Raw genomic sequence first — 13,571 nt, 5'->3', positions numbered from 1 at the left:
ATTTATTTCAAAATAAACTTTATGTATATATTACATATATATATATATATATATACACACACAGAAGACTAAACATTGCAAAATTTTTACATTTATGGAAAATACATTAAGTAGTGTTAACTTTTTTTTAAAAGCCATAGCACCATTGCCACTCATATGGCCTGGTTGTGTCGATTGGTCTGGCAGTGCACGTTATGCCATGTCGCAATCAGCATCGGATTCCCCGGTATCAACCCACACAGTACCAAATGTGGCAGGCTTAATAAGTGAGTGAAGGATAAGAAATTCTACTTAGAGAAGGTATTTTTTTTCGATCCTAACTATTTAGTGTTTGAAGTAATATCATTAATTAGAAATGTCCTGTCTGACCTGCTGGTTAGAGGGGGACAAATCTGAGGTGAAAAGGAAGTGTGTTATTTATTCAGGTGCAAACCAATAGAAGTATCAAAAAAGACATAGCTTATAAAAATGCATTTATATTTCTGCGGTAATTTTAGCGATAGCTTTGCAAGATGATATTTACGTGAATCAATTTAACGCCAGTAACGCTGGTATTTTCCCCTCCCTCAACAGGGCATCGAGCCCTCCCACCCATCAATCTTCAAAAAAGAAATCACGAATACCCATTCAATATGCAGAAGGGCATAAATCCACGTAGAAGTTAGCTTGCGTGAGTCCAATTTGCATTTAAACACGGATTAAATTTCACCACGGTTAGTTTTACGACGATACAGTGACATTCTACCTGCTTCCTCCCTGTTTGTGCTATCACCTAGTCAAGGTCTGAAATCCTTAGTGCAGTTTTAAAGTGAGTAACTTTATGAATGGTAATAATTTCATGTCATAATACCGGGGAGTCATGTGATTATAGATACCCTGTTTTTATTGGATATTGGCATTTATTTACTTGATCTTGCTTAACATAATAGGCACTCAACATGTTTTATATTGTAATTTCAACAGGGTAAATATTTGATCAAAAACGTGCTTTACTATAAAATATATATGGTACCTTTTTTTATTCAAACTTTTTCGGTGTTAAACCAGTGGCGAAGCAACTTCTCATAACAGAGAAACAAAGGAAAGTTGTAGATTTTAACTCAAAGGCCCCTATATGTGTGTGCCCGCATTCGGGCCACTATGACGGGATGGGATATCAACCTTAATTTTAAGAACCTTGCCCCATCTACTGCCTCCCCATTGGCTCCTCGTGTATATTATGGTTGTGGTTGCCACTCTATAGAAAGGATGCGATTGCCCTGATGAGAGTGTGGAGGAGATTCACCAGGATGTTGTCTGCGTTGGAGGACTTTATGAGGAGAGATTGGATAGGCTGGGTTTGTTTTTCATGGAGTGAAGGAGGCTGAGGGGGTGACCTGATACAAGTATATAAGATTATGAGAAGCATCGCTTGGTAGACAGCCAAAATCATTTTCTCTTAGTAGGGATATCAAAAACAAGAGGGCATAATTTTAGGGTGAGAGGTAAGAGTTTCTAAAGGGACCTTAGGGTTAAGATTTTTTTTTACAGGGAGAGTGATTGAGATCTGGAAAGTGCTGCCAGAGGAGGTAGTGGAATCAAATAAAATTACTATATTCAAGAGGCATTTAGACAGACACCTAAGTAGGCAAAGCATAGAAGGACATGGTCCTAATGTGGGCAAATGGGCTTGGTGTAGATGGGCAAAAAGGTCAGCATGGACGTGGTGGGCCTAAGGCCCTGTTTCTGTGCTGTACAATTCTATGACTCTAAGCAGTCAAGACCAAGTTTAGTCTTCAAATGAATAGCTAGGGATAGTAGACCAGGGCACATATTTGGAATTTAATTGCAATTTTTATATATTTATGTTTCTGCAGATAATAAAAAGGCTGGCTGTAGAAATTTGTCACTTTTTTCTTATCAGGCCAGGAATGACTTGTTCCTAATCCAGCTTTGTGGGTTCTGAAAGCAAAAACCTGCAGCTGCTGGAAGTGCAGAATAATGCCAAAGCAGAAAATGCCAAACCCTCCAACTGAGTTGGAGAAACTTGGAAAATGGATGGAATCCTTAGAGGAAGCACTGTCTGTAAGGAGTTTGTATGTTCTCCCTGTGACTGTGTGGGTTTCCTCTGGGTGCTCCGGTTTCCTCCCACATTCCAAAAAACATACAGGTTAGGAAGTTGTGGGCATGCTATGTTGGTGCCAGAAGCTTGCAGGCTGCTCCCAGCACTTTCTCAGACTGTGTTGGTTGTTAATGCAAAAAAGACACATTTCATTGTGTGTTTCGATTTACATGTGACTAATAAATAAATATTATCATTATTATTATATTAGGGTAGGAGAAGGTGTGGTCAAGTTAGCTATTGGGAGTCTATTGGCGTGTAATAACTAATAGTCACTAAACTAACTCCTGAGATGGAGAAATCAAGGAAGGCTCCATTTGAAAGTGAAAATAAGGAGGCAATTGTCAGAAAGTTGATGAAAGTTTTGAGTTCTGTATGAGATCAGGAAGCAGGTCCAATACAGTCATCAATATGATGGCAACAGGGATGAGGGTGGGGGCCTAGGTAGGACTGAACAAGATAAAACAGAAATGCCAGAAACATGCAGTGAGTCAAGCTGCATCTGTGGAAAGAAAATACGAGCTAATGTTTCAGGTTGAAGATCTTTGATCAGAACTGGGAAGGACTGGTTTTTTTCTCTTTCCCAGTTTTGATGAAAATTTTCAACTTGCCACATTAATCCTATTTATCTTTCCACAGATGCTGCCGAACCTGCTGAATGTTTCCACATTTTCTGTCTTGATTTCATATTTTCATCATCTGCAGTTTTTTAATTTTCAGGTCTGAAATGAGGACTGTTCCATGTATCCCACAAAGAAACATAATTTGGATCCATGCAGGTTCCAATAACTTTTTAAGTTTGGTTTGGATTAAGTGAATGAAGTAAAAGGAATTATTCAATGTTAGTATGAGTTCAGTCAGGTAAAGGATGTTGACTCTGGTCAAAGAAGAAGCAAGTGGGTGCAGGATGCAAGTGTAGAAGGACTGGATGTCAATGACAAAAATCTGCTGGTTAGAATAAGGAAAATGAAACTCAAAGTGGCAGAGGGTTTCAGAGTTTCATAGACATAAATGGGAAGGGACTCGGCAAGGGAGAAAGGTTAAACTGAAAGTGGGAAGAAGTAAGTTCTGTGGGACAAGAACAAATTGCAACAATGGGTCTTCAAGAAGAGTGCTGCTTGTGGATCTTGGAGGAGGCAGAAGAACATTGTTTGAGGTTGGAAGATAATGAGGCTAATGGCTATGGAGGGAAGATATCCAGAGAAAATTAAGTCAGTGACAATTTAGGAGGCAATAGACTAATTAATATTCAGTGGTCGGATCATGGTCTGGAGGAAGGTATGAGAAAGTATCATAGAGCTGGTGTTCAGTCTCCATGATAAATATCGGTTTCCCAAAACAACAGCGCTGCCCTTGTCAGCAGGTTTGATAATAATGTTAGAGTTGGTCTTTTGTGAGCAGAGTCCTGTGAGTTCAGAGATGCATGGGTTAGTCTGAATAAGGGCAGTCAAAAAATTGAGACCATTAATATCATGTAGGTAGTTGGTGATGAATATGGAAGGATCCAGTTGTACTGGGGATTCCAAAGATGAAGGAAAGGGTCCACAGTCTGAGTGAAGACTCCTGGCCAAAGAAATGGTTGTGGAGGTGAAGGTGTTCGAAAATAGAGCTCAGGGTTATGTTGGGCTTGAAATTCATGAGCTGCACAGGTTGACTCTATGGTGAAGAAGGCATACGGTGTATTGTCCTTCATCAATCATGGAATTGAATTTAGGAGCTGAGAGGTAATGTTGCAGCTATATAGGACCCTGGTCAGACCTCACTTGGGGTACTGTGCTCAGTTCTGGTCACCTCACTAGAGGAAGGATGTGGAAGCCATAGAAAGGGTGCAGAAGAGATTTACAAGGATGTTGCCTGGATTGGGGAGCATGCCTTATGAAAACAGGTTGAGTGATCGGCCTTTTCTCCTTGGAGCGACGGAGGATGAGAGGTGACCTGATAGAGGTGTATAAGACGATAAGAGGCATTGATCGTGTGGATAGTCAGAGGCTTTATCCCAGGGCTGAAATGGTTGCCACAAGAGGACACAGGTTTAAGGTGCTGGGGAGTAGGTACAGAGGAGATGTCAGGGGTAAGTTTTTTACTCAGAGTGGTGAGTGCGTGAAATGGGCTGCCGGTGGTAGAGGCAGATATGATAGGGCCTTTTAAGAGACTTTTGGAATAGGTACATGGAGCTTAGAAAAATAGAGGGCTATGGGTAAGCCTAGTAATTTCTAAGGTAGGGACACATTCGGCACAACTTTGTGGGCCGAAGGGCCTGTATTGTGCTGTAGGTTTTCTGTTTCTATGAGGTTGTAGGAGAATGAAGTTGAGGTCTCTATTGAGGACTGTTTGGGTTTAGAGAGAGGAAGATCAAGGGGCAAGTCTAGGGATGGAGAGATGAAGTCAGAGAAAAGTGAAGGTGAAAAAGATTCGGAAAACTATCAAAATTCAAGAATTGTTGAAATTTAAAGTCTTTGATACCTTTTGTTGAAGCATGGAATGAGACAAAGGCTGGAATAGAACTATGGACTATTATCTGAGAACTGTTATCTCAGTTTTGAGATAAATTCAGTCAGTGCTGTGGAGAGAGAATTCAAGAGCATGCACACGCCAACATGCAGCATTAAGCGTTGATCTCAGAAACGGCGATTGGAGAAACAGTGAATACCTTGAATATACTAAAATCATCAACTGGAAGTACTTCTAATTTAGTGTGCAATCAGTACTCATAATGTTGTCTCCTCTACAATGGAGAAGTGTGCTCTCTTTGAAGAAAAGCCACTAGTCAGTCTGCAAAGGCAACCCTCAGCTTCCAATTGCCTGTCCCTTTAATTCTCCATACCACTCCCACTATGATTTCTGTCTTTGGCCTCTTGCACTATTCTAACAAAGCCCAAATTAAGCTCATGTATTGGCATCTCATCTGTCAAGACAAGTTATAGTTATCAGGAATCAACAATGAATTCAGCAATTTTTGATAACTAGCTTTCCAGTTTGCATCAAAATTAGCCAGTTCTGATAATGTGATCCTTCTTTAATGTTAACTTTGTTTTTCTCTCTCCACAGATGCCGATCTGCTAATGTTCCCAGCATTTTTATTTATTTCAGAATTCCAACAACTACAGTATTTCTCACATTTTCAGCCCTTTTTTTTTGTATTTTCTCTGTTCCCATTTATTTCTTATTTACTTCTCCTCTGGATAGATTAGCTGCAATTTAACAAGCCTTCACCACACTCTCTCATCTGGCACCACCATCACTTGGGTCATTCAGTTCCACTTGCTCTCCACCGGTGGAATTCTTTTTGTCTTCTCCACACCTCCAACTTCTTCACAACTTAAAACATGTTTGATTCTCAACTTTTCCCTGCTTCTGCTGAAAGGTCATTGTCCTGAAATATTAGGTTTGTTTCTTTCTCCACAGAAGCTGTCTGACCTACTGAATACTTCCAACACTTCCTGTTTTTATTCCTGTCATTTCTAAGTTTTCTGATAAGTCCTATGCTAAACCTGCAGATTCTGCTATTCAGGGAAGCTGGGTGTGTACTGTTGTCTTTTACCATTTTTACTTATATTCCATGTGGTCTCTTGAAGAGACTCTAATTAATGTATTGAGGGCTACAAGGAGAGAAAAAATTGAGAAGTGAATAGATACAGATATCTGAAGAAGAGTTAAAAATCAGGTGGTGAAGACATAGCCATTTTATATAATGTATGGACACTGAATTAGCAGGTGACTTAAAAATTGCAGTCTTAATTAAGTTGGGCTTAAATAATTTTAAAGAATTCATAGTTTATAATACATTCATCTTTCATCCCTGAGAATTAGTTCTAAATATCCTGCAATATATAAATATCCTATCAATTCCTGCATTATGGCAGTTTAGGTAATGGAAATTCACCTTTACAGAATTCACGTCACTATTAAAAGATCGGGGATACAGAATAAAATTTCGCTCTTACAAAATTTGTGAAAAAAGTAAATAAACAAAACATTTTTTTTCAATTCGTATTTCTTGATGGACACGCAGATGAAACACCTTTGTGTTACAGAAAATTGTGATATAGACTGTTTTCTAGGAACACAATATCCTGTTATGTGGGAGTCGCCTGTATGTAGTATATATGTTCTTTTAAACCCTATGTACTCATGGTATAACGTTGATGCAATGCTGCACCAGACACTGCTGTTTAGTTTGAGAATTGCTGCCTTCAATTGCCAGGGTGAAGTTAAACGCAAAATAGAGGAACAGCATCTCATATTCCGCCTGGGTAGTTTACAGTCTGATGGCATGAACATTGAATTCTCCAATTCAGGTAATCTGCTCCTCCTCTGATCCTTTTCTCTCTGTCTTGATCTACCTAGTTCTTCCTACACTCACTGTAGCCGCCCCCCCACCCCCATCTCCCTGTTTCTTCCACCCCCCCCCCCCCCCACCTATTCCATCTGCTCATCACCCACACACTCCTTCCACTGGGTCCCCTTCCCCTACTGGCCCCATCTGCCCACCCCACCTCCCTTAATTGGTTTCGTGCTCCACCTTCCTTTGCTATTAGATTCCATCATCTGCAATCCTTTGTTGGCTCCAGCTATCACCTCCCAGCTTCTATCAGTATTTCCACTCTCTCATCCTCCATCTGCCCATCACCACTCCTCACCTGGATCCACCTGTCACTTGCTAGCTCTTGTTCCATCCCTTCCCTTCACCTTTTTATACTGGCTATCTCCCCTCTATCTTTCAGTCCAGATGAAGGGTCTCAACCTGTAATGTCAACTATCCATTTCCCTCCATAGATGCTGCCTGACCCACTGAGTTCCTCCAGCATCTTTTTTTGTTGCTTCAATAAAAGTTGTTCTGATGTTGGTTCTGACTAGTTAGAGTGATAGTACTTGTAATAATATGCAAGAAAACAATAGATACTACAAAACATAAATGTTTTCTGCACAATTCCATTAATAAAATGGAGCTAAAGTCACTGACAGGTGATTTCATATCATAAATGTCACCATTTGTCTTGTTACATAAATGTAACAGTTTGGTGTTACTGGTCATAGAAATTAATGTTGCCATTTTAAAACAGATTTTAAAACCCAAACCCTCACATAGGACTTTAAAAAGAATTTAGAAATGGATTGTTGTCACACATTCAACATATTACTTTGTTCAATGTTACACTAGAAGAATCAAAATCAGTTGCATTATTTAGGCTAAGTAGTAATAGAAGGGTGGTTAATCCAGAAAGGAGGGAGAGGTGGGAAGAGTCAAGAGAAGGAAAGAGGTTGGAGAAGGCGTACTGGAGGAGAGAGAAGGTAAAGGGGAGAAAAAAGAATTGAGTAAGGAGTTGAAGGACTTATATTGAGTAACAGAACAACTTAACCTAGTAATAATTCATTCCATTTTATCATGTGATCACCTGAAATTTGTTAAAAATACCCTTTGGCACGCTACCTTACCCAAATTCCTTCATAACAATTCATGTGACACAAATGCAATAGCAGCACTGTACTAATTCCTCCATTTCCCAAAAAAACATCAGGAAGTCAAAACTAGAAGAAATATTGCATTTTTTAAAGCAGATTAAGATACCACAAAGCACTCCACAAATGCATAATCAAAGAAATGGATGTTAAGCCAAAAAAGTTCTTACTAATAAAGCTGGCCAAAGTCTTGGTTGAAGAAGTGATGATTGCCAGGCAACTGTTGTCTTCCAAAAGGTAAGAACCTAATCAATACCTCTTGATATGCAATTATTAATATTGGTGTTTCTGTCACCACACCCCCCCCCCCCCCACAAAATGTAAATAGACCCACCAAATAAATATTGGCCTTAAAAGATCATGTCAGAATTTGGGTATTCTATGTTGATTGACCCACCTTTTTCTCCAAAACCTTATCAATGCCTACAAGACACAAATTAAGAGAGTGTGATGGAATACTCTTTCTTGTCTGGATGAGGGCAGCTCTAATGGCATTCCACGATCTGGATATCATCTAGGTCCAAAGAAGCCTGCTTGATTGTCACCAAATTAACCACCTTAAACATTCATTTTCTCCCCACCTTTTTATGTAGTTATAGAATTGCAGAGATCAATGGGACAGTAGGAGGCCATGTGGTTAATTGCACTCATGCTGACTACAAATAAACTGTAGATTAATCCCACCTTGCAGCCTTTGCTCCATAGCCTGCAGGTTACTGGCTCTTCAGGTGTTCATTCAGGTACTTTTTAAATGCAGTAAGAGTTTCTACTTCCACCATCCTTTCACGTTGTGAATTCCAGACTCTCACGACCCACTGAGTTAAATTATATATTTAAATTATTCCTCTCATCTTTCTACCAATTAATTTAAATCTACGATCCCAAGTTACTGACCTCTCTGCTAAAGGAAATAGATCTTTACTGTTTAACCTGTTGAGGCCTCTCATAATTTAATGGACCTCATTTAAATCTCCCTTTGTACAAAAGAAAACAACCTTGATAGTCTGACTTCATGACAATAATTCTCTTGTCCTCACAAACCTCTGATAAATCTCTGCAGTGTTCCTAGTGTTCTCACATGCTTTCTAAGGTTTGGTGACTAGTATGGTATATAGTATACTAGCTGTGACTTAACTGCAATTGATTCCTCTCCCTCAACCAAATAAAGTTAAGTATCTTAACGAGGTTATCTACCTTTCATCTTCAGGAATTATTGAACATTATGTCCAAGAACCTCTTCTTTATAGTATCCTATGATAAATAATGTATTCTACTTTTGACCCCTCAAACCACCCAACCTGTCTATTTTAATACACTTCTGAGATTTGGCCCACTGAGTGAGTGCCTGTTTTGAGTGCTAACATAACTTATCCAAGGAACAATTATTCAGCAACAGACTTGGCAGGCAATGGTTTGGAGCAGATACACAAGTAAGGGGAGTAGATGAAATGGGTCCATCAATTCCTTGATTCCTGCTGTCATGTTCTAATCTCACCAAGTGTGGCATCATTGGAATTGGTTTATTATTGTCACATGTACTGAGGTACAGTGAAAAGCTTGTCTTGCATACCATTCATACAGATCAATCAGGCAGAATCTGTAACAACCAAGCAAGCTGTGAGAATACCCTTGAGCATATACTCTGACATTTGTTTTATTGGCAAGTAAGCACAATCGCTGATACAACTACATGGAAATGACAGTCCTCCTCCAGCATGCATAACTATCCTGGTGACATATATAGATAAGACTGGATTATAGAGACTTCATTGGTACCGTTCTAAGAATATGAGTCACTAGAAAAGCCCTGTGTCCAAAATAGTTGTTATCTCAACACAAACCAAGAACTCTCATAGGTAAATCCTAGCAAAAGTCTGCAATGAAGTGTCCCATTCCAACCTCAGTCACATTCAAAAATCTCTCCAAGATCATCGGACCAGAATGTGCTGCCAAATGGAAGGATCGTAGACCCAATATCTATGTGGCCAAGTAGCTAGAACCCAGTAAGAACCCATCCCCATTGAAACAGCTAAAGGATGCAGATTTCCTTTGTATTAACTCCACCTGCAGGAGACTTGACAATGACTAAAGTACTCTGCCTAGGGAAGTTGATTCTGCTGTTACTGAAGAATCAATATCTATTGCGGCCACTTAGAGGCATGATTCCCTATAGTCCAGAACAAGCAAGATAACCGTAGTTTTCAGTAACTTTAACTACATCAAGGCCCCTGCCACTGCACTTAACTGGTCACTGCACCCAAAATCATGAACTTTCTCTCACCACCCCACTCCACCCCTGCACCCACCCACCACCCCCCCCACCCAAAATCAGACTCAAATTTCCTTCCTCACTATTAGCCCTACTGATAATTTTGGTATAATCTGAAAACTTCTTAACTGTGGGCCTTACATCTAAGTCCAAATCAATTACTTAAACCATGAAATGCAAGTGCCTTAGCAAGGACCTTGCAGAACTTCACTGCTTACAGCCCTCCAGTAACTAAAATTCTCATCAAACATTACTCTTTTCTTTCTGCCACAGAATCATTTTAATTCAATTAGGAAGGCAAATAGAATGTTAGACTTTATTATGAGAAGGATAGAGAAGAAAATTTAGGAAGTCAATTATAAATATTAATATAAGGATTCATAACAGAATTGACATAAATTTGTGACAATGAAATGGAACAATGCCCTTAAGTTTTGTATATAGTAACTACATACAGATGAAAATGTTTGTGTAATACTATTGTGTTTTTGTGTAATACTATTAGAATTACCTGGTGTAATGTTCATATTATACAATGGTATACTTAATATAAGCAATGCTAACTAGGATTTCCTCTTTGTCATTAGTAATAGTAAATCAATGCTTTGAGAAAGATAATAGTTGTACAATGCTCATTATATGCTGTATTGCCCTTACTGTATTATTAACTTACAACACCAAATTGTTTTCAGCTAAAAATTATGCAGTGTAATCCTAAAAAATAAAACACTTATCAAGATTATGGATGTGAGTTAAATGCTGCAATTTAATCAAATATTTGTTACTTTCACAAAGCTTTGGTTATAGATTCTCCTGTTGATTGGACATGAAACTCCCTAGTTAGCTTTTTGTATCAATTTATTAATGCAGAAATCTGAAAATTCCTGTATTAACAAGTGTTATATAAAGATTGATTTTAAGTACTTTCTAATTGCTTTAAATCCAATAAAAGGTCTATATATAATAGACTAATAATATTAAAAGTAATATGTTGCAAACTGAATAAATGTCAATAACAACTTTTATTCATATCGTGTAATTAAATATTTCGGGAACATAATGGTTTTACTATGCTTTTCTTGATTCCTATATTCTGTAGTATTTTAAAATAAAATCTTTAGTCAAGAAAAGATTTTGTTTTAGAAATATCTTTGACTTTTGGCACAATTATGTTTTATAAATTGTACATTGAACATAAACTCCATATTATTTTTAACAAGCTAATCCACTTTAGAAATTAATATTAACCATGATGTTATTTGGTCTTTACTAAAAATGTTCACCGTATTTCCCAAATAATTTTATCAAACTAATGTACTTTAGAATTTAATATTAACATTACTTAGAATGTGCTGTGTTCAAATAACATTTAAATATTTCCCTAAAGCCTATCCCAAAAGGGGCAGCATGGTAGTGTAGCGTTAGTGTAATGCTATTACAGCACCAGTGATCAGGGTTCAATTCCCGCTGCTGTCTGTAAGGAGTCTGTGTGTTCTCCCCGTGACTGTGTGGGTTTCCTCCAGGTGCTCCAGCTTCCTCCCACAATCCAAAAACATACAGGTTAGTAAGTTAACATGGGTATAAATGGGCGGGACGGGCTCATTGTGCCAGAAGGGCCTGTAACCGTGCTGTATAAATAAAGTATACCATATGGAACTCAATATGTTAAAAAAACCATATGGAACTCAATGAGTCATTAGATCTTCTGCTCAGAGACCAAAAAGATTAATTTTCCTCACAGTTTTATGAATGCCTATAAATTAACTTTTAATGTCATTTCATAACTAAAGATTCATTATAAAGTTATAAAATGTAGTTAATGTGGTAAATCTCAAGCAGCAAATGTTCATACAGAAAAAAAGGAAGCTATTTATCATAGCGCAATGTAATATAATCTTGACAAACAGAAACCACTTTACTGGCAGAATCTCAGGAACATCTATACTTTCTAAAGACATTCTGAACAGATCTTTTAATGGATACAGACCTGACAATCTGTCTATTCCTACTTAATGGTAAAAGGGTGCAGAAATATAAATGACCATGCTAATTAAAACACAGAAAGTAAGGAGAATTCTGTTGAGATTTTTCACTTTAAAACCTAAGCATAGTGACCACTTAACCCAGTTCTATCATATGTTCTGTTCTAACGCTACCTTTCATATCAATGCTCCTGTTGTCTTCCATTTTCCTCAATTAAGAACTTCCCTCCACTAGGTCTCTCATCTATGTCCATTGTATTTCCTGTACTTCTACCCCTACCCTTTTCTCTCCTTTTTGCATCAATGATGAAGGCACAGGTGCAGATTTGTGGTCAGAAATCTCTGTGCCGGCAATGTCATGATGCCAGTATATGTGTTTTTCAAATAGCTAACAAGGGGAGGAATGATGGAATGGGTTACAAGAGAACAGTGATGGGGTTGTTGATAATAACTTCAGTCTTTCCAACTCTTAGTTGGAAGCAATTTCTTTTGCCATAATGGGCATGGCAGCACAGGGGTTACATAACTGTACTGTCATCAACAGGTCTGAACTGTTGATCTAGAGATATGACATCTAATTCAATCAAGCCAGCAGAAAAACTTAATTTCATAAAAAATAGGAAATAAAAACAATTATCAGTAATAACAACCATAAAAGTACTGGAATATTGTAAAAACCCAATTGGTTCACTAATGTCATTCAGGAGAAGTAATTATGGCATCATTGCTCAATCTGGCTTGTATGTAAGGAATTGCAAGACGAAAACTACACAAGATCATAAGCACACATATAAAATAGGCAATGCATTGATAAATGCAGCTCAATACAAAGAAGTGTGAAGGAAACATTCTAAAGTTGATAAGGAAAGGAATTGCTTGTTAAATGGCAGGGATAATGGCCTTGACTTTCCTGAGAGATGCTAATGTTTCCCCATGTAATGAAGTTTGGGACATCCACATAAGGTTGTACGAATTTGGGAATCCCAAACTTCCCAAGAGGTCCTTGACATTGTCTTTCTGAGGACAAGTTAACATTATAACTTTAACACACTTTAACTTCCAGCTGGGAAATATGTTTCCTGTGTGGCACAGATCATCACCAATGTCATCACCTGAAATATTAACTTCATTTTCTCTTTCCACAGATGCTCCAGACCTGCTGAGCATTTCCACCATTTTCTGGTTTCATTTCAGAATTCCAACAAATGCAGTTTTTTGCTTCCCAATACATCCTCACTGATGAAACCAGCTTTGTGAACGAACCTGACAACTCCTTGATTAAAGAAACATCAACCTGAAGTTGCAGTTATTGGCTTTTCGGTTTATTTTCATCAAGTTAGTTGATAATCTCCTGCAGTCATTTGCTATAACTCACAGCCTTTTTCCAGATATATATCGGGGTGGTAATGTTGCTATGATAGCCTGGTGATGTATCATTTTGTAACTTCATGTAGTTTTAGTGATCACACAGAGAGTTTATTTTCCATCTAAATGTGATCTACATATAATTACAAACCACATACAACTTGCATGCAACTTTCATTGAGAGAATAAAATATTATTTATCTAATCATCTACAAAATGACCTGTTGGTTTCTTCAGTTGATAGACTATAACAATGTGGTTTTATAATTTAATGAAGATAGGTCAACCCTGCAACAATAGTGTGATATGCAAGTTACATCATCAGCTCACAAGTGCTAGTCATGGCTTCTTGCACTTATTGATGAGGCAAGTGTGCTGTGGAATTCAGCAATGA

General features: G+C 38.0%; 1 protein-coding gene and 1 long non-coding RNA gene across 4 annotated transcripts in view; one reads left to right on the top strand and one right to left on the bottom strand.

Moving 5' to 3' along the window:
- The window catches only part of LOC127571219 (mitofusin-1-like), a 68,810-nt gene that overhangs the window by 53,299 nt on the left and 1,940 nt on the right, over positions 1-13,571 (bottom strand). The gene's annotated exons all lie outside the window — the stretch shown is intronic.
- On the top strand, positions 181-13,156 carry LOC127571222 (uncharacterized). Its single transcript, XR_007956459.1, has 3 exons — positions 181-300; positions 6,306-6,399; positions 12,958-13,156. It is a non-coding gene; the product is annotated as an uncharacterized LOC127571222 (long non-coding RNA).

The sequence above is a fragment of the Pristis pectinata genome, chromosome 6, assembly GCF_009764475.1.
Source record: "Pristis pectinata isolate sPriPec2 chromosome 6, sPriPec2.1.pri, whole genome shotgun sequence".
NCBI classification, from domain to species: domain Eukaryota; kingdom Metazoa; phylum Chordata; class Chondrichthyes; order Rhinopristiformes; family Pristidae; genus Pristis; species Pristis pectinata.
Note: the sequence above shows the minus strand (reverse complement) of the source record. Positions and strands in the feature narration are given on the sequence as shown.